The sequence below is a fragment of the Mesocricetus auratus genome, unplaced genomic scaffold (genome assembly GCF_017639785.1).
Source record: "Mesocricetus auratus isolate SY011 unplaced genomic scaffold, BCM_Maur_2.0 Super-Scaffold_100024, whole genome shotgun sequence".
Lineage (NCBI taxonomy): Eukaryota > Metazoa > Chordata > Mammalia > Rodentia > Cricetidae > Mesocricetus > Mesocricetus auratus.
In genome coordinates this window covers 6,548,484-6,573,876 of record NW_024429205.1, presented here as the reverse complement: position 1 = coordinate 6,573,876, position 25,393 = coordinate 6,548,484, and the positions used below count along the sequence as shown (strand labels likewise).

At 47.8% G+C, this 25,393-nt stretch overlaps 2 long non-coding RNA genes across 3 annotated transcripts; one reads left to right on the top strand and one right to left on the bottom strand.

The window, feature by feature from the left end:
* Positions 1–567: 567 nt before the first annotated feature.
* LOC121133763 lies at positions 568–3,029 on the bottom strand. The gene is made up of 3 exons (XR_005870737.1): positions 2,845–3,029; positions 2,019–2,159; positions 568–1,032 (listed from the first exon to the last, which is right to left on the bottom strand). It is a non-coding gene; the product is annotated as an uncharacterized LOC121133763 (long non-coding RNA).
* A 4,252-nt stretch (positions 3,030–7,281) lies between these two features.
* On the top strand, positions 7,282–23,595 carry LOC121133829. 2 transcript variants are annotated; one of them, XR_005870830.1, is made up of 3 exons: positions 7,282–7,327; positions 17,660–17,770; positions 17,876–23,595. It is a non-coding gene; the product is annotated as an uncharacterized LOC121133829 (long non-coding RNA). The 2 variants fall into 2 exon arrangements; XR_005870829.1 differs by lacking the exon at positions 7,282–7,327 and adding an exon at positions 16,179–16,440.
* Positions 23,596–25,393: the final 1,798 nt, after the last annotated feature.

Here is a 25,393-nt window from a genome sequence, read left to right as displayed (position 1 = left end):
ATAAAGAAAGACAACATAGATAAATTTGGATTTGTTCAGATTTTGGATGCTCATAATTCAAGGATTGGCTATCGCTGCTGTGTTGCAAGAGACTTCAATTAAGGATGTTTCATTTCAACTAACTAATCATAACCTAGGCAAAAGGAGAGATGAGAGACATGTGTACGTTATGTGTCTATGGTGTGGCCACACCGGTATGTATGGAATGTGATTGTGAATGTATGAATGTTGACAAAAGGAACTGCTCGAATTGCCTTGGATATGATTAAAAGGATACTTAAATTACTTCAGATATAGTTAAAAAGCTACCTAGATTGCTTTGGATATAGCTAAGAGGAGCATCCAGCCAGTTAACGTCTTAACAGGAAAGGTTGGCAATTTGAGCCTTCAGAACCAGTTGGTGAAAAAATAGCAGAAGCCTACAACATGGCCTAGGAGCCAAGAACATCTTGTATGGATGATTCTATAGAGTTTAGCAGAGGAGAGGATATAGAGATCCTCCTAAATTTTGTGTGTGGCTTGAACTACATTTTTTGGAAGGCTTGAGATGAGCCATCTTTAGTCCCCACATCTTAGAGACCACTAGAGGCCACAGACTTGCCCCCTAAGAGTGCAATAAACTCCTGAAATGGCAACGTTACTCCTCATCTTCCACAAAAACACCTAGACTCAGAGATGGGCAGGGTCCTCTGCCCACCCCGAATGTTCTGTTAGTCGAGTTTTGATATTTTGCATGCTGTTAGAATACATGTAGCTTTCTGTAAACAGCTGGGGTTTATTATCCAATGTGTTGTTCCTTCAAGTGATAACTCTAGAAACTCATTCCCTTGTCTTTGGGAGTAATGACCCAATTAACAGGACACCAGACAGAAACCACAGCCTTAATTTCCAGACGTGGCAGTGTGGGGACCCAGACAGGATCATCCCAGCTGTGGAGAGAGGTAGTTCTGTCTGTTCCAGGCCGAATGGCTGCTTGAAGCATCATTAGGATTCAGGAGGCTCCACCCGCTCGGTCCTCTCTGAGCTATGAAGCTGCGAATAAATAAGTAAATAAGGCAGATGGCATCACATTCTGCCTGCAAGCGCTGAGCCAGGGAGATGAGTTACAACTGTCATTTCCAGTGGATGGGAGCCCCCAGGAAATACTCTCTGGGGACTGCATGAGTCTGACTCCCTGACAGGAACCAACTCTGAGCTCTGTTTGACCATGAAAACACTCAAGCAGGAAATGCTCCTCACATAAAGCTTCCCTTGCCGACAATCAACAGGATCTGTGTTAAACACCAAGGGCTGCCTGCCTGGGTGAAGACCCTGCTGAGCTGCGGCAAGGTCTAACACTGAGGCCCAGGGGGGCAGACAGCCCACATCCACATATTTAACAAGCTTTAGGGTTTGCTTTCTGCTCCTAAGCCGAGCTTATTTTCTTAGGCACCATGAGCTGCAGCCGTGCTACCAGAGCCCCTGAAGAGGAGCCCAGGAGCCATGTCCACATTGCTGTAGGGAAGAAACAAACAGACAGGCAGGCAGGAGGGACAAGCGAGGTAGGCAAGACAGTTGAGGTAGGCAGGGCAGGCATCACGCTCGGTGCAGGAAGGACGGGAAAGGAGGAAGGGTGAGCAGGCAGGGTACATGGGCAGCAGAGCAGGCAGGCCAAGCAGGCTAGACAGGATAGGCAGGGCTGGTTTCCTCTCTAGCACCCATGCAATGGTGTGCTTTATCGTTTTCAGGGGCTGCCAAGTTCACCCCACTTCCTTCCCCATCACTGGGCTCTCAGACTGAACGGGACTTGAAGACATAACGCCATGGGCTCCATGATGTCACTGTATAGCATCCTTGTTCAGAAGCCAGATATTTGCCCCCCCACACCTATACTTACATGTACACACTTGCACACACATGTACATATACACATGCATGCCCATACGTATGCGCACATGCACACCCATGCACACACACATACATGTACATACACACATACACACATGAATGCATTAGTGCTATCTTGTGGGCTGGGTTACCATGGGAGAAGTTTCCTGACAAAGACTGAGTTTGGCTCAGTGTTCTCTCTAGCAGGCTTGCTTGTCCTGTGGCATTCCCATGATGCACAGAGACCCTCACCAGATGCCAGCACCATCTTCTGGATTTCCCAGTCTGCAGAACTGTGAGAAATAAGTTTCTTCATAAATTACCCAATAGTAATCGTCAGTAGTAGTCTGTTATAATAACAAAATAAACCATGACTCTGAAGTTCTAGCAAGTGTGCAAAGGGGCCCCCAGCTCCCCTAGTCTCTGCAGAGATAGTAGCAATGAACCCTTCAACCTCTGAACTCAAGAAGGCGTTAGTGCAACCGGAGAGACCATGTTAGAACCCGGTTCTGACCTTGGTCTTGCATTGCTGAAAGCTGTTATTAGAAAACAGCTGTGGAAGTGCACACCTGGACTCCCAGGAGGCAGAAGTGGGGGGACCCTGAATTAGAGGCTAGTTAGGACTATATAATGAATTCAAGTCTAGCTTGGGCTACCCGAGATCTTTTCTCAAAATAAACAAATCAAGTGGTAAATGTTGTAAATTTTTGTTCTATTTTATTTCATTTTGATTGGAAGGCACGCTCCCCCCCCCATAGAGCCTCCAAAGATGCAAGAAAGTCCCAGAACAAGACTGGCTTTGCTAAGCCCAGCCCTCATGTGTAACTATCCCCCTCCTCCTCACAGATCAAGTGAGTGTGTATGGAAACACTTTGTAAACCAGAGGTGCTAAACAAATGCCAAAATCACAAAGAATCCACTCATCCTATGGAAACCCTTGAGAAGGAGTTGATGACAGCCAGGGACACCTGTTATTACCTTAGGCAGCTGCCTGGTAAGTCAAACAGCCCCTGGGGATTTACACCTTGCAGCAACACCTGAGACACAGCACACAGAAGGAGCCTCTTGTTAAGGACATGGGAGTGGGGAGGGCTTCTCCTGCCGTGAGAGTGAATGGGGGAGGACTCAGAAGTGGGCCCTCCCCTGTATTCCAGAACTTCTATAGATTAGTCTCGCACCTGACTCCCCACCAGGATTACCTTGGACTTGACAAAGTTTCACAGCAGTATCTAAAGCCCCTTATTTTAAACCTAGACTGTATTTGCGCTACCCGCAGCCATGAGCCTGCTCTGTCTTCATGGCGTGGCTGCCAGGAGCAGAGGACAAAATACCCGACATGCTGCCAAATACCATGATCAAAGACCGCATGGATCACTTGACTAGAGGGGACAACGTCCTGGGCTTGTCTATGGGCAGAGCACGGTTATGGGCTGAATCAGGGGACAGGTTGAGGAGTGGAACCTTTCGTCACCTTTGGGAGTAGAGGAGCAAAGTTTCAAGAGGGCCGAGAGAAGACAGCAGGGTTCATCTCCAGTAACTGTGTTCCCATGTTACCGTGAGGGTACTGTGAAAGCCTGGTACAGCCACAAGCCCCTTCGTCTTAGTTAGTGATTCTATGGCTGTGATGAAACACCGTGACCAAATGCAAGCTGGGGAGGAAAGGGTTAATTTGGCTCACACTCCAGCATTGCTGTTCATCACCAAAGGAAGTCAGGACAGGAAGTCAAACAAGGCAGGAGCATGGAGGTCAGAATTGATGCAGAGGTCATAGAGGATGCTGTTTGCTGACTTGCTCCCCATGGCTTGCTCAGCCTGCTTTCTTACAGCACCCAGGACCAGCAGCCCAGGGATGGCTCCACCCACCATGGTCTGAGCCCTCCCCCATCAATCACCAATAAGAGAAATGCCTGACAGCCAAATACTATGGAGGCATTTTCTCAACTGAGGCTCCCTCCTTTCAGATAACTCCAGTTTGTGTCAAGTTGACATAAAATTAGCCAGCACACCCTTGATCAGAAGAACACCTGGTACATTAGTGGTTTTTTTTCCCATGGTGCATTACCATGCTTGGATTGCTGAAGCAAAGTACCACAAACAAGGCAGCTTAGAGCCAGGGCCTTGGAGCTCTGTAAGGTAAAGCAAATAAACCCCTTTAGCCCTATAGGTGCCAACAATACATCCTTAACAGTGACAATTACGTACCCAGCGTCAAGGAGCCCAGGACGCTATCTGCCAGCCATAAGGTGTCCTGTCCGTAGACTCCAGCTCATTCCAGGGTTTCTATGATACACATATGACCAGCAGCAACCAAGGAGCCCCAGGCGTGCTGAGTTTTGTACAACCTGGCTTCCAACCCCTTGCTGTCTCCCCCAGTCACCCTCTCAGAAGAGAATCTGGACTCACAGTGCAAACAGGAGGCCCCGCTGGGGTCCAGGTCAAGACTGGATGTTGGTAGTTCCTACGCCAGACTGTCTTCTTCCGGACAGCTAGAAGCATACAATGGTGTTGAGGTTTCCATCGCCATCCAGTGAGGAGAGAATCCACAGAGAAGGTCAGGACAAGACTTAACTGCTGTGTGAGTTCCTGCCACGAGTATGGTTCATGCAGTGTGTTTGCACAGCTTTGCTGGCGTGGTGTGAACAAACACCTATTCGCACCGGATAAGGCATCCATGGACCGAAGAAGCATTCCAAGCGGTGTCTGGCTTGGTGAACCAATGAGTTCGTGAGAGTCGCTACCAAGGAACATAAGTGACTCAGACAGCTGTATCTCCAAAGCAGGGTTCCCTACCCCAGCTTGGGTGTGAATCAGCAAGGAGGCACACCATTCCACCCCACGTTGGAAAAAGAGAGCCAACCGGGACGGCCCCCACCGGCCTCCATTCTCAGATGAGTCTGCCTCAGTTACCTCAGAACCCACAGCAGAGGCCATTCTTCCCAAACCCACCTTTGGTTCTGTTGGGAGGAAATTGTGCTGCGTGCCTTTCCTGGGGGGAGATGTCAGAAGATTCATCACAGACAGGGCACTTGTGACAGAACAAAGAAATGATTATATTAGTTTGGAGAACCAGTGTGCCTATTGCTCTCACAAAAGCAGGGTCACTGGAGTTCCCTGCACAACTTGTAGGTAACTCCACCGAAGAGTTTTCTCCATCCTGGCGACTGTCTGCTGCTTGGATAGCCTTGGGGAGAGACCTTGTAAGACTTGAAATTTCTTGTAAGACTTTGTGCTTCCCCTGGGAGGGAATATTTCAGTTCAAAGGGAAGACCTACAGAGCAAACATGTTGATCTGAAGATACAAGACCACATCGTAGAGAACTACCAGTGACTGGGTTAACCCATGATGCTCCAGAGGTTGGTCCAGGGGATCCTGTAAGACGGGTCCATCCCTGTCCCAATCCAGGGTCTGCTTCAGAGGAAGCTTCCTGTTTGACAAGAGGAACAGGTGAGAGCCACCTGGATGCTGAGGAGGAGAGCAGAAGGGACGAGGCAGCGAGGGAACCAGGGAAAGTCCCCCAGAGCAGGAAGGAGATGCCTACCCCAGGAAGGAGAATCTCAATACACAGAGAAGGGAAATCATTTTCCACCCCATGGGTTTTTAACACTTTTCTTCCAGTACCCGCCCCCGCAGCCCCAACTTGAGTGTACTATACTGAGAAGTATTCTGAACAAAGTTAGGCTTTTCCTTGTCTAGACGTTGTCATTTACATGTAGAAAAAAAATCTGTGCGTTTCTTCCTTGGAAAACTTCCAAAACCCTCATTCAGTCAATAGCTATTTATCAAGCACCAACTATATATGAGGCGCCATTAGCAGTTCATGTTTGGACTCGATCCACGATCCTTTCGGGTAAGGCCCGGCGATACTGCATTTTCTTACAGGGAAGGGAACTGAGGACCAGGGAGAAGCTGAGCTGGGATTTGGGCCCAAGCAGCTTTCTCCAGAGTCAGGGTCACACTGTCACCTCGGTAGCTCCCTCTTTGGTAGAGCACTCACTGAAGAGAGCGTCCTAGCCTCTGTTTTGTTGTCTGTGAGCTGACGCAACACTTCCCCTGTCTGAGGCATTCTGTGCAACCACAGTTGGCTCCACGGCTCCAGCCTGTGGCCAGAGGGTCTGTTCCCAGAAGAGTGTGTGTGTGTGTGTGTGTGTGTGTGTGTGTGTGTGTGTGTTTTATCAGAAAAGAGAAAAAGAATAGAGCAAACCTGGGGGGGGTGCAGATAGGGAGCAAGCAGCAGGCCTCTGTTGCAAGCTACTTTGCTTCTCCTGTGGGACCTATAGGAACACAGGGTGAGGGAGCCAAATTAAACTCTACATTGGATATCTTTCGTATTGCCGTGACCAAATATTTGATGAACAAATAATGAGAGGAAAGGGACTGGGGACACGGCTCAGTGGGCAGAGTGCTTGTTGCACAATCAGGAGGACCTGAGTTCAGATACTTACCACTCCTGTAACAAGCTAGATGTGGCTGTGTGCACCTGTAATTCCGGTTCTGGGATGTGGAAACAGGAGGATCCCAGGAGCTTGCCTGGCCAGCCTGGCCAAGTTAGTGAGCTCCAGGTTTGGTAAGAGCTCCTGTCTCAAAAGCTAAGGTTCAGAGCAGTAGAGGACATCAACGTAGACCTCTGGCTTCTGCATATGCTTGGGTGGGTGCAAGAACCCACAAGCGTATATGGGGGAGGAGGGCCTACTTACTTCGGTTGATGATTTGAGAGAGTATATTCTGTGACAGCAGGAATGGCTTGGGGTTGTGACGACAGGAGCGTGAGATGGCTGACTTACATGACACTTCAACAGACCAGGAAACAGATGCATGGCAGCTGGACTAAGACCCCCAAGGCCCACGTCTAGTGACCTACGTCCTCTAGGGCAGTGGTTCCCAACCTTCCTGACTCTGCAGTCCTTTAACACAGTCCCTCAGATTGTGGTGACCTCCAACCATAAAATTATTTTCGTTGCCACTTCATGACTGTACTTTTGCTACTGTTATGAATCATAATATACATATCTGTGTTTTCAGATGGTCTTAGGTGACCCCCCCCACCCCAAAGGACCCACATGTTGAGAACCACTGCTAGCAGGTCCTACCTCCTGAAGGTTCTACAAATTTCAGAAACAGCACCACCAACCAGGTGTCCAGACACAGGAGCCTGTGAGGGATATTGCACATCCAAGCCATTATGCTTCCCAGGGCCACCCTCATCCCAACAGCCACATGGATGGTTCTCTTGATCTCCCATGACTTCTCCCCATGCCCCACTGGGTGCCTCTGTCCCCACCCTGTGCTAACAGACATTCAGCTTTGATGAGGAAGTCCTGTGTATATGTCAATAAAGCACTGTTGACCAATAGGGAAGCAAGATAGGTGGGACTAGGAGTCGAGGAGGACTCTGGAGAGGAGAAACACAGGGAGTCATCATGTAGCTGCCATAGGGGTAAGAAGTCTGGACCCTTTTCTCCGGTAAGAGAAATACTTAGATTAACAATTATGGAGTAAATACTTAATTCAGAGCTAGCCAGTAAGAAACAAGCAAGGCCAACAGCTTCATAATTAATACAGCGTCTTGTGTGTTATTTGGGGACTACAACGTGGCAGAGCTCAGGCTACTGGTGGGGAAAAACCAAAGCGGCTGGCAAGGAAAAGGCTTCTCTCAACACAGATTTTTTGTTTTGATCCTTTCATCCTCCTTCCACCTTACTTCAGGTCCTTGGCATTTCTCGCTGCATTTCTCTGGTACAGTTCTGCCAGATGGTTCCCAAGTTGGTGAATTTTCTCATTGATGTGGCAAGATACGTGACGAGAAGCAATTTAAGGAAGAAAGGGTTTGTTCTGATTCACTGTTCAAAGGGACACACTCCGTCATCGTGGGGGAGACATGGTGTGGAGCTGTGAGGCCATCCAGTTGAACTGTATTCAGTGGGGAGGCAGAGAGGGAACAAGGTGTAGGGCTGCTCAGAGACCCTCAGGCGGGCCAAATTAGAGAGCTCCAGGTTTAGTAAATCAAGGAATAAGGCACAGAGCGATGGAGAAGGACACTCACCATTTCCCTGTGTCCATGCACAGGTGCACTCTCCCACAGTCACACAGGCTTGAGTGCACACATGTGCACGTGAGCGCGCGCGCGCGCGCGCGCACACACACACACACACACCAGCGAAACACTTCTGTAGCGAGCCTTCATCTCCTAAGGGTTCCATAACTTCACACTGCACCACCAACTTGGGACCAAGAATTCAAATACTTGACCCTGTAGGGACATTTCAAATTAAAATGACAACAAATGGTTGGGCAGCGGTGGTGCGCACCTCTAATCCCAGCACTTGGGAGGCAGAGGCAGGTGGATCTCTATGAGTTTAAGATCAATCCAGTCTACAGAGTGAGTTCCAGGACAGCCAGGGCTCTACAGAGAAATCCTGTCTCGGAAAACCAAAAACAAGCTCCCCTCCTCTCCAAAAATCAAAACAAAACAAAAAAACACAACAAATGGTTAACTTATTGTCACCTTAAATCTTTTGAGAAGAGCTTCTCTGGGTGTTTTCAGAAAGGGTTAACATGGCCTGAATGAGGAGAGTGTTACCCCCAAAGACCAGAAGCCCAGCACGGTCTACAGCTCTTAAGTAGCAAAGACAGCTCCAGTGGCCCACTAGAAATTCCAACACTTAGGCGACTGAAGCTGGAGTCTCAGCAAGATTGAAAGTTGGATGGGAGCCGCAGGGGGTTCTGATGGCAGCTGGAATGAACAGGAGTGCAGAGCCACTGGAAACTCTTGGTGAGAGGCCACTCTGTGGGGTCATGACAGTCACAAAGCTTGCCTTGGGAGTGTGTCATATTTCCCAAATCCACCGGCCTGTCCTGTGTAGGCCAGTGTGTATGACAGTGCTGCTACACACCTGTCTCCCCTCAGTCACTGAGCACCAGGTCAGGCTGGTCCTGCCCCAAAACCCATCCTTGTCCTGGAAGGCCGAAAGAAGGCTTCTGGCGCGCTCTGTCCCCCCAAGGAGGCATAAAGGTTCCCCTTTTACCCGGGAATGTAATCCCAGATGCTTTCCCATAGACCAGGGGGTTCGTCGTGGATTAAAAGGGGAAACTGTGACTGGGTATAAAAGGAATAAATTCAAGTTCCCTGTTCTCCCTGGCCTCAGTGAAAGAGCCAGCCCTGCTCTTTGAGTTGGTGACATACCCCATCCATTCCATGAGTAGGAACAGCACAATATGGTTGAATATGGTTGGGCACACAGCAATGTCTCTCTCAGACCTGGGACCATTCAACCACAATTGCTGCAAATGGTGAATCTGCAGGCTGGACCCTTTCCTGAAGTCACCTGGTTCAGTACCTTCCCCTGACTCTTAGGAAAGGAGGTTTCTCAGGAACCTAGTGACACTTGTGGGGGGCACCTAACCTATCCCTCTCAATTTATCTAAGGGGAGAATGAGAGTATCAAAGATTTGCTCACACGCCACTTAGAGGCCTGGGAAAGCATGTGACGCAGGTCTCCTAATCTGATTCCAGAGTTTCTTTTTATCGTCTCTGGAATCACAGGGTCTTCCTGTGTCGTTGAGAAATCAACCCACAAAAGCCTGGGCTTCCTCTATAACACTGCAGATAACATTTGGGCCAGTGATGGTCAAAACCTGGGCTTCCTCTATAACACTGCAGATAACATTTGGGCCGGTGATGGTCAAAACCTGGGCTTCCTCTATAACACTGGAGATAACATTTGGGCCGGTGATGGTCAAAACCTGGGCTTCTTCTATAACACTGCAGATAACATTTGGGCCGGTGATGGTCAAAGCCTGGGCTTCCTCTATAACACTGCAGATAACATTTGGGCCGGTGATGGTCAAAACCTGGGCTTCCTCTATAACACTGCAGATAACATTTGGGCCGGTGATGGTCAAAACCTGGGCTTCCTCTATAACACTGCAGATAACATTTGGGCCGGTGATGGTCAAAACCTGGGCTTCCTCTATAACACTGCAGATAACATTTGGGCCGGTGATGGTCAAAACCTGGGCTTCCTCTATAACACTGCAGATAACATTTGGGCCGGTGATGGTCAAAACCTGGGCTTCCTCTATAACACTGCAGATAACATTTGGGCCAGTGATGGTCAAAACCGGGAATAACAACCCCCTCGCTTTCCCAGTGAACTTTTGCATGTTTTCAAAAGTCTGCATTAATGCGATGATTTCACAACACCAGAATTATACGTTTTTGAGATCCGCTCTGTACAACATGCAATTTGGAGAGGAACATTAGTGGGGGGAATGGACGGTTACCCCTATCTAATCAAGGAAACAGAGCTTGGCTCCAGGGAAAGTTGAGACTTTTCAACCGTTTGTGACAAATTTGCATAAAGTGTCCTCATTTAAAACGAAAGGAGGGAGGGAGGGATAGAGAGAGAGAACCAAGGCTTCTGACGACAGACCTTGCTTCAGTGCACGCCTCACTAAATCTCTGTTCTAATTTAATTGTTTCTCTTCCCAAACTGATTTCCAAGAGCCTTCTGGCTATCCCAGTATTTAAAAAGACAAAAATGCAGGGGTTTGAGCTGAAACACTTCTGATAAGCCTCAAGGCTCAGATTCAGGCTCAGACCCTGGTGACCGCTTCTGTATCTTCCCAGTGACTTCCAGGTAAAGAAGAATAAGGTTTGTCACAGTCGAGGCAGGACCTGGGAGAGTCTACAGGGACATACTTGTGCCCCCTGCCCCTGGATATCAGACCATTGAAACAATAGACCCCTCCAAGAAATGAGAATTTCCTCAGAAGTCTCATGCTTGGAAGGAAAAGGCTGGGACGCTGGTGCTGGCCAGAGTGGGGGTCCTGTCTCCTATACAGCGATGGACCAGCAGGACCGTGCCTTGATCAGAACCGATGAGTTACACACTCGTCTTGCCCTCTAAGCTGAACTTTGTTATCACTATTCCAAAAGATGGGTTTGGGAGAGGGAGCCCCCACTGGATTTCTGTGTTCTACTTCCCAATGCGTCTTTTTAAAAATCGCCTCTCTGTGTTTTCCACTATCACCTGTTTCTTTAATTGGCCTACTGGGGACAAGTGGCTGAGCCTCGCTTGTCAGGGCTGCCAGGGCCCAGGTTCTGATCATCAGAGCCCTGGCAGCAGGCCCGTGCAGACTGACGGGTTGACCTTTTAGCTTGTTCAGGAGTCAGATGGAGAAAGAACAAAGCATATTCCTTTCATCAGTGCAGACCTAGGCTCACATATTGGCAAGGCCTGCTTATTGGCTTGTGTCCCTGCATGAACAGGTCACCTGCTCAGTGACACTGACGGTACACACCACAGGCAATTGGATGCTACAGACCACAGGGGTCTTGGCACTGAGGGAAGAGAGGTGACTAAGACTCTCAGAGTCTAGAAATGGCAATGACACTAGAACTGTAGAGTGGCCCGGTTTGTGGCCTCGATCTGCTACCAGGGCTCTGAGCAACAGAGCCTGGGCCCTGGCAGCCCTAACCAGCTAGGCTCAGCCGCCTACATGCAATAAGGCAGGTGAATGGTCAAAGAAAGGAGATTTAGTCAATAAAGTCCACACTGGGAAGAGAAGCCAATAAAGGTGGTGTTCAGTGACCATCCCCTCCCCCCCAGTCAACCCCCAGAGTCCTGACATGAAGTTTAGAGCTATTTTTTAAGTTTGTTTTATTATTACTTTTGGTGTGTGTGTGTGTGTGTGTGTGTGTGTGTGTGTGTGTGTGTGTGTGTGTGTGTGTGTGTGCATGTATGTACATGGCACACATGTGGTCAGAAAATAACTTCTCTCTTTCCACTGTGGATTTTGGGGATCAAATTCAGGTTGACAGGCAAGTGCTTGACCTGCTTCCCCATCTCACAGAGCAGAGGGTTAGGTTTGAACAGAGGACAAGGTGTGCGCATCACTAAACACTCCTCCTGGCTAAGGTGCGGTCTCACTCATCACCACTGTCTGGATGTACAGTCTCTCCTGAAAGGTGTTATATGACAAGTTGTCAGAACTGTGTGAAATCTCTTCCTGGGAGACCAGTTCCTTCTCTGGCTGGCACCTTTCCTTCTTCAGTGTGAGATTTCTGGGGAATTTCCAGTTCTTGGGACCGTTTTGTCTCAATAGTCTCACAGCCAGAGGGAGAGATGTCAGGTCTCTTTAGAACATCTTCACTCCAGGATGATTCCGGTGGTAAAGTTCCTGCGATACAGGCCTGAGGACCTGAGTTCAGGTCCCTAGCACTCACACGAAAAAGCTGGGAGTAATCGCATGAATCTACAACTTTAACGTGAGCAGTGAGAGGAGACGGGAAGAATCCTCAGAGCTTCCTGGCTAGCAAGTCTAGCCAATAGGTGAGTGCCAGGTTCAGTGAGAGACCCTCTTGTGGATGTTTATCATCATTGGAAGGGGGTAGACTACAAGTTGTTGTTGGTCATGATCAGGGAGAAAGCTGAACAAGGGAGATTAAACTCAGGGATCTCTTTCTGAAGAGAAAAATGGGGGATAGGGGACCGAAAGGATTAAAGGATGTATTAATGATTCTACTTTAAACTAAAAAGTAACTATTAATCTTAAGTATTTTACATTGGAATGGATTTTTGTATATTGATACAAACATAAGGCTATTTTTGTTATACTGTATATGTGCTTCTACTCTTGTTTAAGGTATTGTACCTATGTAGCTCATTTAAAAATGTAATGTATAATTAAGAAATAACAGGTTAGTAGTTAGTCATCAATCAAACTTGTAGTCATGTTAGGTATGCTTCCAAGGTTAAACAGAGGTATATTTTAGATAGATACGTGATTTTTAAACACTTCAGAGACATAAAAAATATGGCATTTAAAGTGTTTTAAAACATAAGGCTTTTGGTGACAGTGGCACATGTCTGCTCCTAGCAGTGCCAATCTGCTTCATAAAAGGATGATGGGCATCAAAGAACCTCCACATGGAGTTTGTTTTCATTGTAGTAAAGTTAGCCAGGGGCAAGAAACTGCCCTTGCCTCGAGTATTGACAGTGTGCTGTCCAAACTGGACAAGCAGGACACAAAAGAAAGCCATGCTGAGCTTTGCCAAGACATGGTAGGCCAGTTCTTCAAAATTTCCTGCTTCACGAAAAGGTCTGTCAGATATTCTAGGCCTTAGGCCGAAGATGGATGCTCCAATGTTACAGAGGAACCTTGGGTGACTGTCCAGGCAGCCAGATGTCTCTGTCATTTCTATAGTTTTGGAAGTTGTTTGCCCTACACTTCCTGTTTTCTCAGGCAATAGTATGTCCTTCTCCAGTTATTGATGGGGTTGAAGACTAGTAGTTATGGTTATAGTTTTCCTTGTTACCAAATTAAAAAAAACTCACAAAGGGGATATAAAAATTATAAAGTTGAAAACATAAAACCCTAAGTTGTTTATCTAACAAGATGGTTTAAGGTCTAAAAAGGTATTTTTGGGTTGATAATAAAAGATATAATAGAAAATAAATTAGGTACAAATCTTTTGATTCGCCAAGATAGAATAGATAATAGAATATTTTCTCTGAATTTGCCAAATACAGATAGACTGGACATTGTAAATGTAATTCTTACCTGATAACTGTTTTTATTGTATATAGTTTTACTGTATTAGGGTTAAAACTTTTCCTTTTATTTAGACAAAAAGGGGGAAATGTTGTGGGACATTTGTACACTGTATGAAGATGTATTGCTGTGACTGGTATAATAAAAAGCTGAATGGCCAATAGCTAAGCAGGAGAAATAGGCAGGACTTCAAGGGAGAGAGAGATCTCTGAGGAAAATAAAGGCAGAGTCAGTCATGGAAGAAGCAAGATGGGCAGTACAGAGAGATAAGGTGACGAGCCGTGCAACAGAACATAGATTTTAAAATACGGGTCAATTTAAGTTACAAGAACTACCTATGAACAAGCTTAAGCTGAGGCTGAGCTTTCATACTTAATAAGTCTCCGTGCCATTATTTGTAGGCTGGTGGTCCTGAGGGGGAATTACTACTATTACTACTACTACTACTACTATTACTACACACACACACACACACACACACACACACACACACACACACAAATATCTTCATTCTTTCCAGGACAGTTACAGATCTGTACTGCCCTGTAGAATATATGTGTTCCTATCCACATTCCCTCCTGTCTGGGTTATCTCAGATGCTTTGATGAGATGAAATGGAGCCTGTCTCCATGTGGGAGCCCAGCAGTCCTGCATGTGAACTCAGCGAGTCCTCTCTGCCTTCCTGTCACTCACTGGGTGAGTCTTTGGTCATGTGTTGACACCACAGTGGTGGTTGGTGCTGACTGCTGTTGTGAACACATCTCAGCTGCAGACATTCTGATGTAGGGGTGCAGCCACAGGTGGCTGTTATTTCAAAGTATGCCCTGTGACTCTAACGTGCACCAGGATAAGGACCCTCAGGACTGGATGCCCTGCTGGGCCAGTGTGGTCACTTGAATAAAGATGGCACCATAGGCTCATGGATTTGGATACTTGATCACCAGAGAATGGCACTATTTGAATGGATGAGGAGGTGTGGCCTTGTTGGAGGAAGTTTATCACTGGGGGTGGGCTTTGAGGTTTCAAAAAACCCATTCCAAGCCTGGAGTCTTGTCTCTTCCTGCTGCCTGTGGATTCAGATGTAGAGCTCTCTGCTGCCATGTCTGCCTGCCTGTGGGCCACCGCGCTCACCACCATGATGATGACGGACCAAACCTCTGAACCGTAAGCCAGCCCCAATGAAATGTTTTCCTTTACAAGAGACGCCATGGTCTTAGTGTCTCTTCACAGCAATAGAACGCTGATTCAGACACCCTGCCTTCCAAGTATTGCCTTCTGGGAAAGATGTGATCTGTGCCCAGCGGAGGAAGCTGCCTTCAAGGTGGTGTGCTTCAGTTCCGTTCATTCCCTGAAAGTCACCTGCCTCCCACGGCAACTTGCCCCTTTCAAATTCTGCAAATCTGAGTCTCCTCGCTCTACGATCCGCATCCATCTCCGGTTCCTGCCCTGACTTCCTTCCGGATGGACTACGCTGTGGAAATGTCAGCCAAACAAAACCCTCTCCTCCCCAGGTAGCTTTTGGTCTTGGTGTTTCATCACAGCAATTGTGACCCTGACTGAGACAACAGGGGTGAGTGGCTGTGAGGGAGCGTTGTGGCTTGAGTCTGGTGGCAGTTATCATTACTGAGAGGTGACTGTCACTGAGGACAAAAATCAGAGTTTTAATTTGTTTTGGCTTTAGTTTTTGAACAGGAGCTTGTGTAGCCCAGGCTGGCCTCAAAGTTATTAAGTATCTGAGGATGACCTTGAACTCCTGATCCTTACTCAAGGTCAGGTTTTTTGTTTTGTTTTGTTTTGTTTTTTTCTGAGACAAGGGTTTCTCTGTACTGTTTTGGAGCCTGTCCTGGAACTCGCTCGGTAGACCAGGTTAGCCTTGAACTCGCAGTGATCGGATTGCCTCTGCCTCCAGAGTGCTGGGATTAAAGGCGTGCCACCAATGCCTGACTCAAGGTCATCTTTTGATTATGGGAATGGAGGGGTGAAAATTAGGGTCAAGTTCATTACCAAACAGATTTAAGTACCTTCTTCTGTGTCATCTGTGCTAGACCCCACCTTCTGAGAAGTGCACAGAATCCAGTCAGGGGTCTCTCGGGTAACCTTTGAATAACACTTTGTTAATAGCCTCAACTTAGTTTGCGTTGGTGGTTAGTCTTTTTATTTTCTTTGGTAACTTTACTTAGTTCTTTGACGATTTCATACATGTTTATGGTGCGTTTTATGTGCTGTCGCCCACCCCACATACTCTTGCATGAAACCCTATCTAACGTTGCCTGGGCTGGCCTCAGACTCCTGACCACTCTGCCTACGCCTCACGCATGCGCAGGGATTATATGTCTGCAACCACGGATCCCGGCTCAAGTCCCCACTAGCCCCCTCCGCACCAAAATGCTTCCTTTCTCACAGTCGTGTCTTTTTGCTTTGTTTGGTGACACAGTGAATTTAACCAAGGTCAGCTGTACAACTGTGGGCCGGGAGCATACACTGAGCCCTGCAGGCTCAGCCGAGGGTGACCGCAGCGGCAGAGCTCTGTGGGTCCCTGTTCGCTTATGCCAAGGAATTTTTTCATCGTTTGGGTTCTTTTTGTTACTGGTTTTTGTTTTGTTTTGTTGGAGGGCTCTGCAAACAATAAAAGCAAGGCCCTTGCCTTTCTTCCTCCAGCTTTATTTGGTTTGTTCCCTCTGTGTGACAGGAGGGAGGGGAGGTTCACGGGGAGGGAGGGTGGGTTCACAGGCACAGTCACCGGCATCTTGCTGGCTTCCGGATGACCATCCCTGAGCCCCTTTGGACCTTTGACCTCTGCCTCATCTCCTGTGTGTTCTTCTAACACCCTTGTAAATAGTTCCCTGTATTTCATTCACTCACAGACGGGCTGCCGATTCCCAGAGCCATACGTTCACCAAATGGGAAGAGGTTTGTCAATCCAGTCCTGTGTCTCTGCCGTCTGCACCCCCGACCCCGTGCTCCTCCCTCAGAACCCAGTTGCTCTCCTTTCGGAACCCAGAACACACATCTTTCTTGCTGTGAGCCCTTCACAATGCTTTTCCTACAGCGGGATGAGATGCCCCCATTTTTGTCTAGGTGACTCATCCTGACCCTTCACCCTTTGAGTTTGATGTCATCTCCTCTGAGAGGCCACCTCTCATTGTACCCCCTGCGTGCATGGGGTATTCATAAAAAATAGAGGGTTTTAGTGTTTAGAAGTGGCTCCCCTCCCAAAGTCTATTAGTTTTCTCATTGCTGTGGCTGAATACCTCATGACATCAGTTTAGGGAAGGAAGTGTTTGTTTGGGATTACAGTTGAAGGGTGCCCTCTACCATGGTGGGGGAGTCATTGTAGCAGGAATGTAAGGCGGCTGATCACATGGACAGGAAACAGAGAAAGACGAATGCTCAGCTCATTTTTCCTTTTATTCAGGATTCATCCCACGGAATGGTATCACCCACAGTTAAGATGTGTCTCAGTTACCTAACTAGAAACCTCCTCACACATGTGCCCAGAAGCTTGTCTCTGGGTGATTCTAGAGCCCATCATGTCAACAATCAATATCATTGATCACACCAACATATCATTATGTATATGAAAACACTCCAAGACCTAAACAATGCAAAATCTGAGGCACTCCTTGGCACCAGGCATTTTAGACAAGTTTACCCAACCCGTATTGGTCTTGGAATATTTTTCTCAAATCCTTCCCTGGTCTCCTGGGCCCTGTGACCTCTCTGAAACAATTTTTAAAAGGCGATGTTGTTGTTTTCCCTCATGGAGTTCATTTTTGAGATATCGGGCTCTGCAGGGCTGAGCTGCAGGTTGCCATGGTGATTCCTCATTGGTGGGGAGTGGAGTAATTGCCCTCAATAGCTGATTTTTCCTGGGTGGGTGGAACTCAAAACTGTCATGGTTGAAAGGGCAGCTTTGGGGCAACACAGAGCTTCCATACAGTCGAGGTGGGCAGAGAAGAGAGCTGCAAGTTCCCAAAGGTGTGAGTCCCAGGCCTGTGGTCTCCACAGCTGCCTGTGTGGCGCCTTGACAAAGAGAAACAAAATACCCATGCTTGTTTTTTTAGCTAATGATGAGCAAACACAGCTTAGAATACTGGAGACCCGTTATCACTAAGAGGGTGGTGTCAGCAAACTCTAGGATGTGTTATGTGTGTGTGTGTGAGGGGGAGAACCACACCCTCTGTAAGTAAAGTTATATTGTAATGTGGCCATGACACCTATTACTGTTGTTTCCAGCAGCGTTCCTCACTGGCAGAGCTGACCGGTTTCCACTTGTACAGTTCCCTGAGCTGTAAGTCTCTGCCATCTAACTCTTTGCGGAAAAGGCCTCTGGGCATGAAGGGCTTGAAGGTGAGGACAGGAAAGGAAGCAGAGGTTGTTTGTATGACTGTCTGTAAAGGCTTGCTTTTTCTTTTGTTTTGCTGTTTATATTTATCAAATGCTTTCTTGTGGCAGGCTCTCTATTGAACATTCTCAGCAGCTCTGTTTTGCATGAAAAAAAAAAAAAGCATCCCGGAGGAGTTAGTGACTATCACACAGCACAAGCTTTCATTAAAATCAGCAACTCAATCCGGGTGGATGTCCTGTATTAGAACCGATCATGGTATAACACCAGGGGCGTGGCTCGCTAAAGCGCTTACCGTGCAAGCGTGAGAACCCAGCTCTCACATAAAAACTCAGGCCTCACACAAGCACCTGCCGAGGACTGGAGCAGGAGACTCCCTGGAGCTTGATGGATAAATCGTTCCAGGGAGAGACGGGGTCTCAGTCAATCAATCAGTCATCAACCAATCAAGTGAGACGCCATGGAGGAAGATACCTGATGCCCATATCACATGTACATGTGTGCACATGCGCACCCGCATGAATGCACGGGAGATCATACTTTGGGTCACACACCAGTGACTGGAAAGTCACCTTTTAATCTCATCATTACATACACCATTGAAGGGGCCAGCCCCTCCCCCAGCCCCCTGCTTTGGCAGCCAGGACAGGCTGCAGGAAAGACCCAGCAAGAGAAAGGCCCCTGACTCAGCGGTGTGTGCTGAACGTCTCACCTTGTCCTCACTAGGAAGCCAGATACTCAACGTGGGAAGGAACCAATCAATCAGAAATTAGCTGGCAGGCTCTGGATGTGCTTTATAACAGTGGAATTCAGAGCATAGCAACCGCCCTGGGCGGGCCCATAGGCCATAGCAACCAGGTGACCAATCAACACAGGACAGGTTGTCCAACCCCAGAAATGCACCAATCCTGAGATTTTTGTGGACCCCTAGACACTCACCTTGCTCACCCCAATAAATTCCCTGCCTCTTGGTCCCTCTGGCCCCACCTGCTGTGTCAGACAGACCCAGAAACTGATTTAAATACAGTTAACTCACTAAACAATAAAAGACTCTTTGCTTTTGCATCAGTCGGAGATTTGGGGGTTCAAAATTTGGGCACAACACCATCAGGAGTATGTGGAGGCTGCAGAAGTCATGAGTGAGCTAGGGCAGGTCATGCCATTTCCCCAGGCCCCGGTGTGGTCATAACTATAAGATGAAAGATGAGAGCCGGGCGTTGGTGGCGCACGCCTTTAATCCCAGCACTCGGGAGGCAGAGGCAGACGGATCACTGTGAGTTCGAGACCAGCCTTGTCTACCGAGCGAGTTCCAGGACAGCCTCCAAAGCCACAGGGAAACCCTGTCTCGAAAAACCAAAGAAAAAGATGAAAGATGAGGCCTATTCTCCAGGCCCCCCAGTCTCATAGAGCTGCGGATGCGACCCAGAGCCTCATTGATGCTGAGGCAAACGCTCTGTAACCAAGCCACATTCCCAGACCACGCCTCACTGCTCGCTCGCTCTCTCTGAATAATGACAGTCTAAGAGAAAACAGCCGGATGTTCACGGAGACTGTAGCAAGAGTTTCTTCTCTTTCAAAAATGGCTAAGTCTCTAAAACCACGATGTTTAGCCCCAGTTTTGTATGTGACTGTGTGTCATCTGCCTTCTCGATAAACTGCAGGATCTACACATGGGTTCTGGGAGCTGAGGAACCTTTAGGAGGTAGAATTTACGCCTGCCCGGAATTCAGCATCCTGTGTGTGCTCCCACCATCTATGCTATAACAAACCATCCTCGGGTACATATCACTCTCTGGGCCAGGGCAGTCTATAAGAATGGACCAGGAGTGGCCTCCACTATGCCAGCCTGGCCCTTCCCCTGGACTGCAACAGCTAGAGGACAGAGACCTGGCCAAGCCACATGCTCTGCCCTTCATACCGCTAATGAGGGAAAGTCAAGGTTTACAGCAAGTGACTGTGACCGCATGCTTTGCTGCCATCACACACCTCGGGGACTCAGCCTCCAACAGCAGTTCCTTCTCTTGCAGAGTGGGCTCATTCACCCTGCCAGAACCCGGGCTGTGCACCCCAGGTCCACACCCATCACAGGAGCCCTGAAAGACTTCTGAGTCAGCCTGGAGCTGAAAGTCAGATGGCATCACCCAGAGACCTGCCAAGTGACTGTTGTGACCTAGGTAGGACCAGCAACAACACCAACATGAATGCCGCCATTGGCTGAAGCGGGAAGGGTGGAGACTTGCTTCTACCAGCCCTGTGACCATGAGCATGTGAGGGAGGCTTTGTACACACAGTGGGAACACAGAGTGGGACCGAGGGCCAGAGGAGGCCTGCCTCCAACCTGCAAGGTTTTGTCCTAGTGACCTAGTTCCATTAGCCAGCCCTACCTCTTAAAGGGCCCACAGCCCTAAACTAGCAGAACCAGCTGGGAACCAAGTAAACATAACATGAACCTGTGGGGACACTTCAGAGTCAAACAGCGACTGTCCTGATGTCTGTTGTGACCTAGGTGGAGCCATCATGGACACCAGCATCGCCCATTGGTTAAGGTGGGAAGAATGTGGATTTGCTTTATGTACACATACCAAAAACATCACCAAGAAGTCAAACTGCTAACTACTCCATGGTAAATTTTCCTCCTGCATGCCAAGGATGCCACACTAGCAGATTTGGATGCCTGCCGTCCATGTGCCGTCTGTGAAAGCCATTGTCTGAGTTTTCCCTGTGAGATGAACACTAGGAAACCACTAGAGGAAATATGTGCTGCTGGCTCCCAGATGTTGTTAAAAAGAGAACGAGAGTCTGCCATACTGGCTCAAGAGGCTAACTATGTCAGCACTTCATATCTGTCCTTCCCAAAGTATTGAAGAACTATTTTCCCGCATAACTGAGTGTGTTCCCTGTATCTCCATTTTTAATCTGGAGGTCCTGAAGTTGGACCAGGCAAAGTTCCTCCCTCCACTTGCGTAGGAAGTAAGTCAGGTGAAGGAAGGTTCCGGACACACGCACTTCCCCAGCAGGCTTCGGGAGATCTGTGGCCCACAAAAAATTAAAATGTATCACACTAGCTTCCAAAAACCCTGAGCATCCCTGAGCTGTGGGAGGGACCTGCTTTGGCCTCTAGATACTACAGAGTTCCTGGGAGCTGGTCTATACCCCAGTGACTCTAAAAAGTTGAGTTGAAATAGAACGAGAGTAGTGCTAAGGAACACCCACTCCATTGCTGAAGCAGAAACTTCTGGAAGCTCTTGTTCTCTGGGACTTGGAGAGAGTGCTGTGGCTGCTGACAGAGAGGGCTTGGGTGCAAGACGTGTCCCCAGTGACCTACTTCTAGTTAAGTTCTACATCCAAATATTCCCAGAATCTTCCAAAACAGTACCACCAGCTCCTGGAACCTGGACATTAACAGCCTGTAGGGGACATTTAATTTTCAAACAATAACAAACCATATAGATTTTTAAAGGAAAACACAAGGCATGGCAAAAGCCACCCTCCGGTGGTCCCTGATTGTCACCTTTGAACACCTGACCCGGGCTATCTGTCTGTCTTGCCTATAAGCTGGTCTAAGTACTTTTTCTTCCTCAGCAGCCTTTACTGATCACACTGTTTAGATCTTGCACTTTCTTCTAACGTTGTGATCCTCAGATAAAAACCCACATTTGAGGGCTAAGGAGATGACTCAGTGGTTAAAGAGCTTGCTGGGTACAGGCTTCTGTACAAATGTGGCATGAACATGGCAGCCAACATATAATTCCAGTCTTGGAAGGCTAAGATGGGGTCCCTAGAGCACACTGGCTAAGCATCCTCACAAGATTCAATCGAACTCTTGAGTTTGATTGAGAAACCCTGCTTTAATGAATAAGCAAAGGATTATTGGATGATTCTAGACATCAACTTTGGGCCTTCATATGCACACAAACACACATTCATGGGCGCTCACGCACGCACGTGCACACACACACACACCAAACATGTATACATTCACATAGACCCCGACTCCCTCCCCCCCTTCTCTAATGGAGAGAGGCAGAAAATAACCTTCGTTGAATCAACTCTCCATCGCTAAGTAAATGACTCATTACATATCTCCTTCCTAGAACACACTCAAACCTAGGCATCCTGACTCCAAATCTGGAATGGTACCCACAAGGTCCCAGTGGTTTGAGGCTCTGGTGCAGAGTAGGAAGCCAGAAACAATGCCTTAAAGGAACACATTTGCCTTGGGAGGCTTCCAAGCTCCATTCCTGCTGTCATTACTGCAGTGGCCAATGGGAAACACTCACACAGGAGTCAGAATCGTCAGAACAAGTTCCTCCCACCCAGGCTGGCAGCTGCCCTGGAGCTGCCATGATGGCATCCCCCAGCTGTATTTCCAGGAACGTCACAGACAACTGTCTCCATGACACCTCTCAACAGTGAAGGCACTGTCTTTGTCACAAGAGTCCCTGAGTGAGCTCCTACATAGACGTGTTAATACTCCACTTTCAATCACTCGGGGCTTGGTGACAAGTGGCTTGAGTCTTCCTTTGACCATCCTTCAAAAATATATTGAATCCACACCTATGCCCAGCACTTTGCTGCTGGCCAGGAATGGAGAAAAATAATTGTCAAGAACCCCTTGCTCATCGTTGTCTCTCTGTCCAGCGAGAAAGCTGAGTTTCCTGGATGGTGCTGACTGGACACTGCAGGACCAGGCTCTCCTGTAGGGACTGACACCCAAATGCATGACAGAGATTGAGACCCCATCCAGCAGTGTGCAGCTGGGCAGTAAGGGCTTAAACTTGGTGATGCAGAGGCTCAAACCATTCATGGAGGCTGAGTTCTACTTCTCAAGGCTGCCTCTGTTGTGGGTGGCATCTACAGCAGGGCCATGGAAAGTGCCCCCGGGGCTTTGGGCTGAACTTTTTGTTGTTATTTTATTAAGTCCAGCTCCACAACCGATTGAAAGTTCTCATGGCAGACAGTGAGTCCCCAGGCTCAGCGCCAACTTGCCGCACCATTGTTTGAGTGAGAGTATTCTTACCTACCATTTACCTCGGGCCCCCACATGCTAGTTCTTAGACATCAAACTCACCCACCTCTTGCTCATCCCCTTCCTTCTGAGGTTGCTATGTCAGTTTTCTGAGACTGGCTAATTTATAAAGAAGAGAATTTTGTTTAGCTTTGCAGTTATCACATCTGGTGAGAACCTTTTTGCCGTGTCATAGTCTAATAGAGGACATTACATAGACCGTTTGTATCTCCCTTCTTCTTACAAGGCCACTAATCCCCTTTTGGGGAGCCCACCCTCAGGACCTCATCTAATCCTAATCACCTCCAAAGGGCCTTACCTCCAGAAACATTAACATGAATTTGAGAGTTAAGTTTGCAACCTACGAACTCCTAAGGAACTTACTCAAATTGTAGCAATTGCTTTCCATAAATGAAATATCTTTGAGGCCCTTTAAAATGCAGGGGTTTGGGGTCTGGATGATGGTAAAAAGTACTTGCAAAGAAAGCCTGATAACCTGAACTTCATCCCCAGAGCCCTCATAGAGGGATAGAGGAGAATCAAATCCACAAAGTTGTCCCCTGACTTCCACATTCCCTGTCTTCCTGCTCTGCTCTCCCTAAGGTGCTGGTCCTGTTTTCCTTTAAGAATATAGCTCAGAAGTTAGAGTCCAGTTGTTTCAGGTCCACATAACTGCAAAGGAGGCTGGGAAATACAGTCTCTAATCTGGGAACAGGACTGAAAGTTCTATTACTGTGGAGGAGAGATGAGAAGGGCACTGGGGTGCAGTGTGGTGTATGTATGTATGTATGTGTGTATGTATGTATGTATGTATGGTGTATGTGTGGTGTATGTATGTGTGTGTGGTGTATGTATGTATGTATGTGTGTGTGGTGTATGTATGTATGTATGTGTGGTGTATGTATGTATGTATGGTGTATGTATGTATGTGTGTATGTATGTATGGTGTATGTATGTATGTGTGGTGTATGTATGTATGTATGGTGTATGCATGTATGTGTGTATGTATGTGTGGTGTATGTATGTATGTGTGATGTATGTATGTATGTATGTATGTATGGTGTATGTATGTGTGGTGTATGTATGTATGTATGTATGTATGTATGGTGTATGTATGTATGTGTGGTATATGTATGTGTGGTGTATGTATGGTGTATGTATGTGTGGTGTATGTATGTGTGGTGTATGTATGTGTGGTGTATGTATGTGTGGTGTATGTATGTATGGTGTATGTATGTGTGGTGTATGTATGTGTGGTGTATGTATGTGTGGTGTATGTAATAGGGGATAGTGAGGGTATGTGAAAGATATAGGTATGTGTGGTATACATGTGTGGTATATATGACATTCGGTGTGCATGTACACTGTGTGTGTGGGGTATGTGTGTGTGTGATGTGTGGGGTGTGTGGAAGCTGTGGGCTATACATGGTGTGTATATGACCTTGCACCTTGGGGACAAAGGACAAGGTCTTACAGTTCTGTACCTTCCAGGAACAGCAGTGCTGCGGGACTGAGCCTGGGCCTGAAAGAAGGCAGGTCCTAAGGCTTTGGCATCAGTAGACGTGCGCTCACATCCAAGCCCTGGCATGTTACCACAGCAAACAGCAAGGCTGTGAACCGCTCTACATCACTCTGAAAGTGGCCTGGCAGGATCCCCGGGCGTGCTCACAAAACTCTGGCCCGGCTCTGCCCACATCTCCACTTTCTCTTGCACATCAGCAGGCTCTGTGGGTTATGCAGATACAAGCCTTGGCACTTCCCACCGTTGCCCTGTACACTGGGCTGGATATTAGTGTCTCCCCAGAATTTATGTCCTTGCCAGAATGTGGCTTTATTGGAATACAGGGTCCAAATGCATGCATAATTAGTCAGGAAAAGATCGCCCTGGAATTGGGCAGCCCTGACCCACTAGGCCTGGCTTCCTTTTAAGGAGAAGAGAGGCCTGGGGATGGGACTCAGTGGAAGAGAACAGGGATGGCTCCGTGAAGAGGGCACTCACCATGTGAGCATGAGGATCAGAGCCCCACTCCCCAAATCCCACAAGAAAGCTGCGTGAGCATGGAGGCATGCCTGTAACCTCAGCACGTGGGAGACGGAGACAGAGAAGCTTTTGAGAAAGCCGGCTAGCCAGACTATCCGAAATCATGAGCTCCAAGTTCAGTGTGAGACCCTGCCTTGACATACAAGGTAGAGAGTGATCCAGGAAAATACTGGTCGTCAACCTGAGGCCTACACACATGTGCACATGTACCACCCCAACATGTATCCACACGTGTAAATACTCATATACACATCCACATATAACTAACACACAAAGAGAAACCACTTTTATTCATGTGCATATTTTCCTGCAACTTGTCCTATTTTCATATTCCATTTTATCTTTGAAGACAGAGGTGTGGTCTTCTTCCCATTCCTCGGAAGTATCAGGAGAAGTGTATGTGATTCAGCTTTCTGGCACCTCCGTTTCTCCATCTGTAACGAGAACCCTTAGTCTGGCCCATGGTGGGTGGAGCCATCCCTGGGCTGCTGGTCCTGGCTTCTATAAGGAAGCAGGCTGAGCAAGTTATGGGAAGCAAGCTAGTAAGCGGCACCCTCCATGGCCTCTGCACCAGCTCCT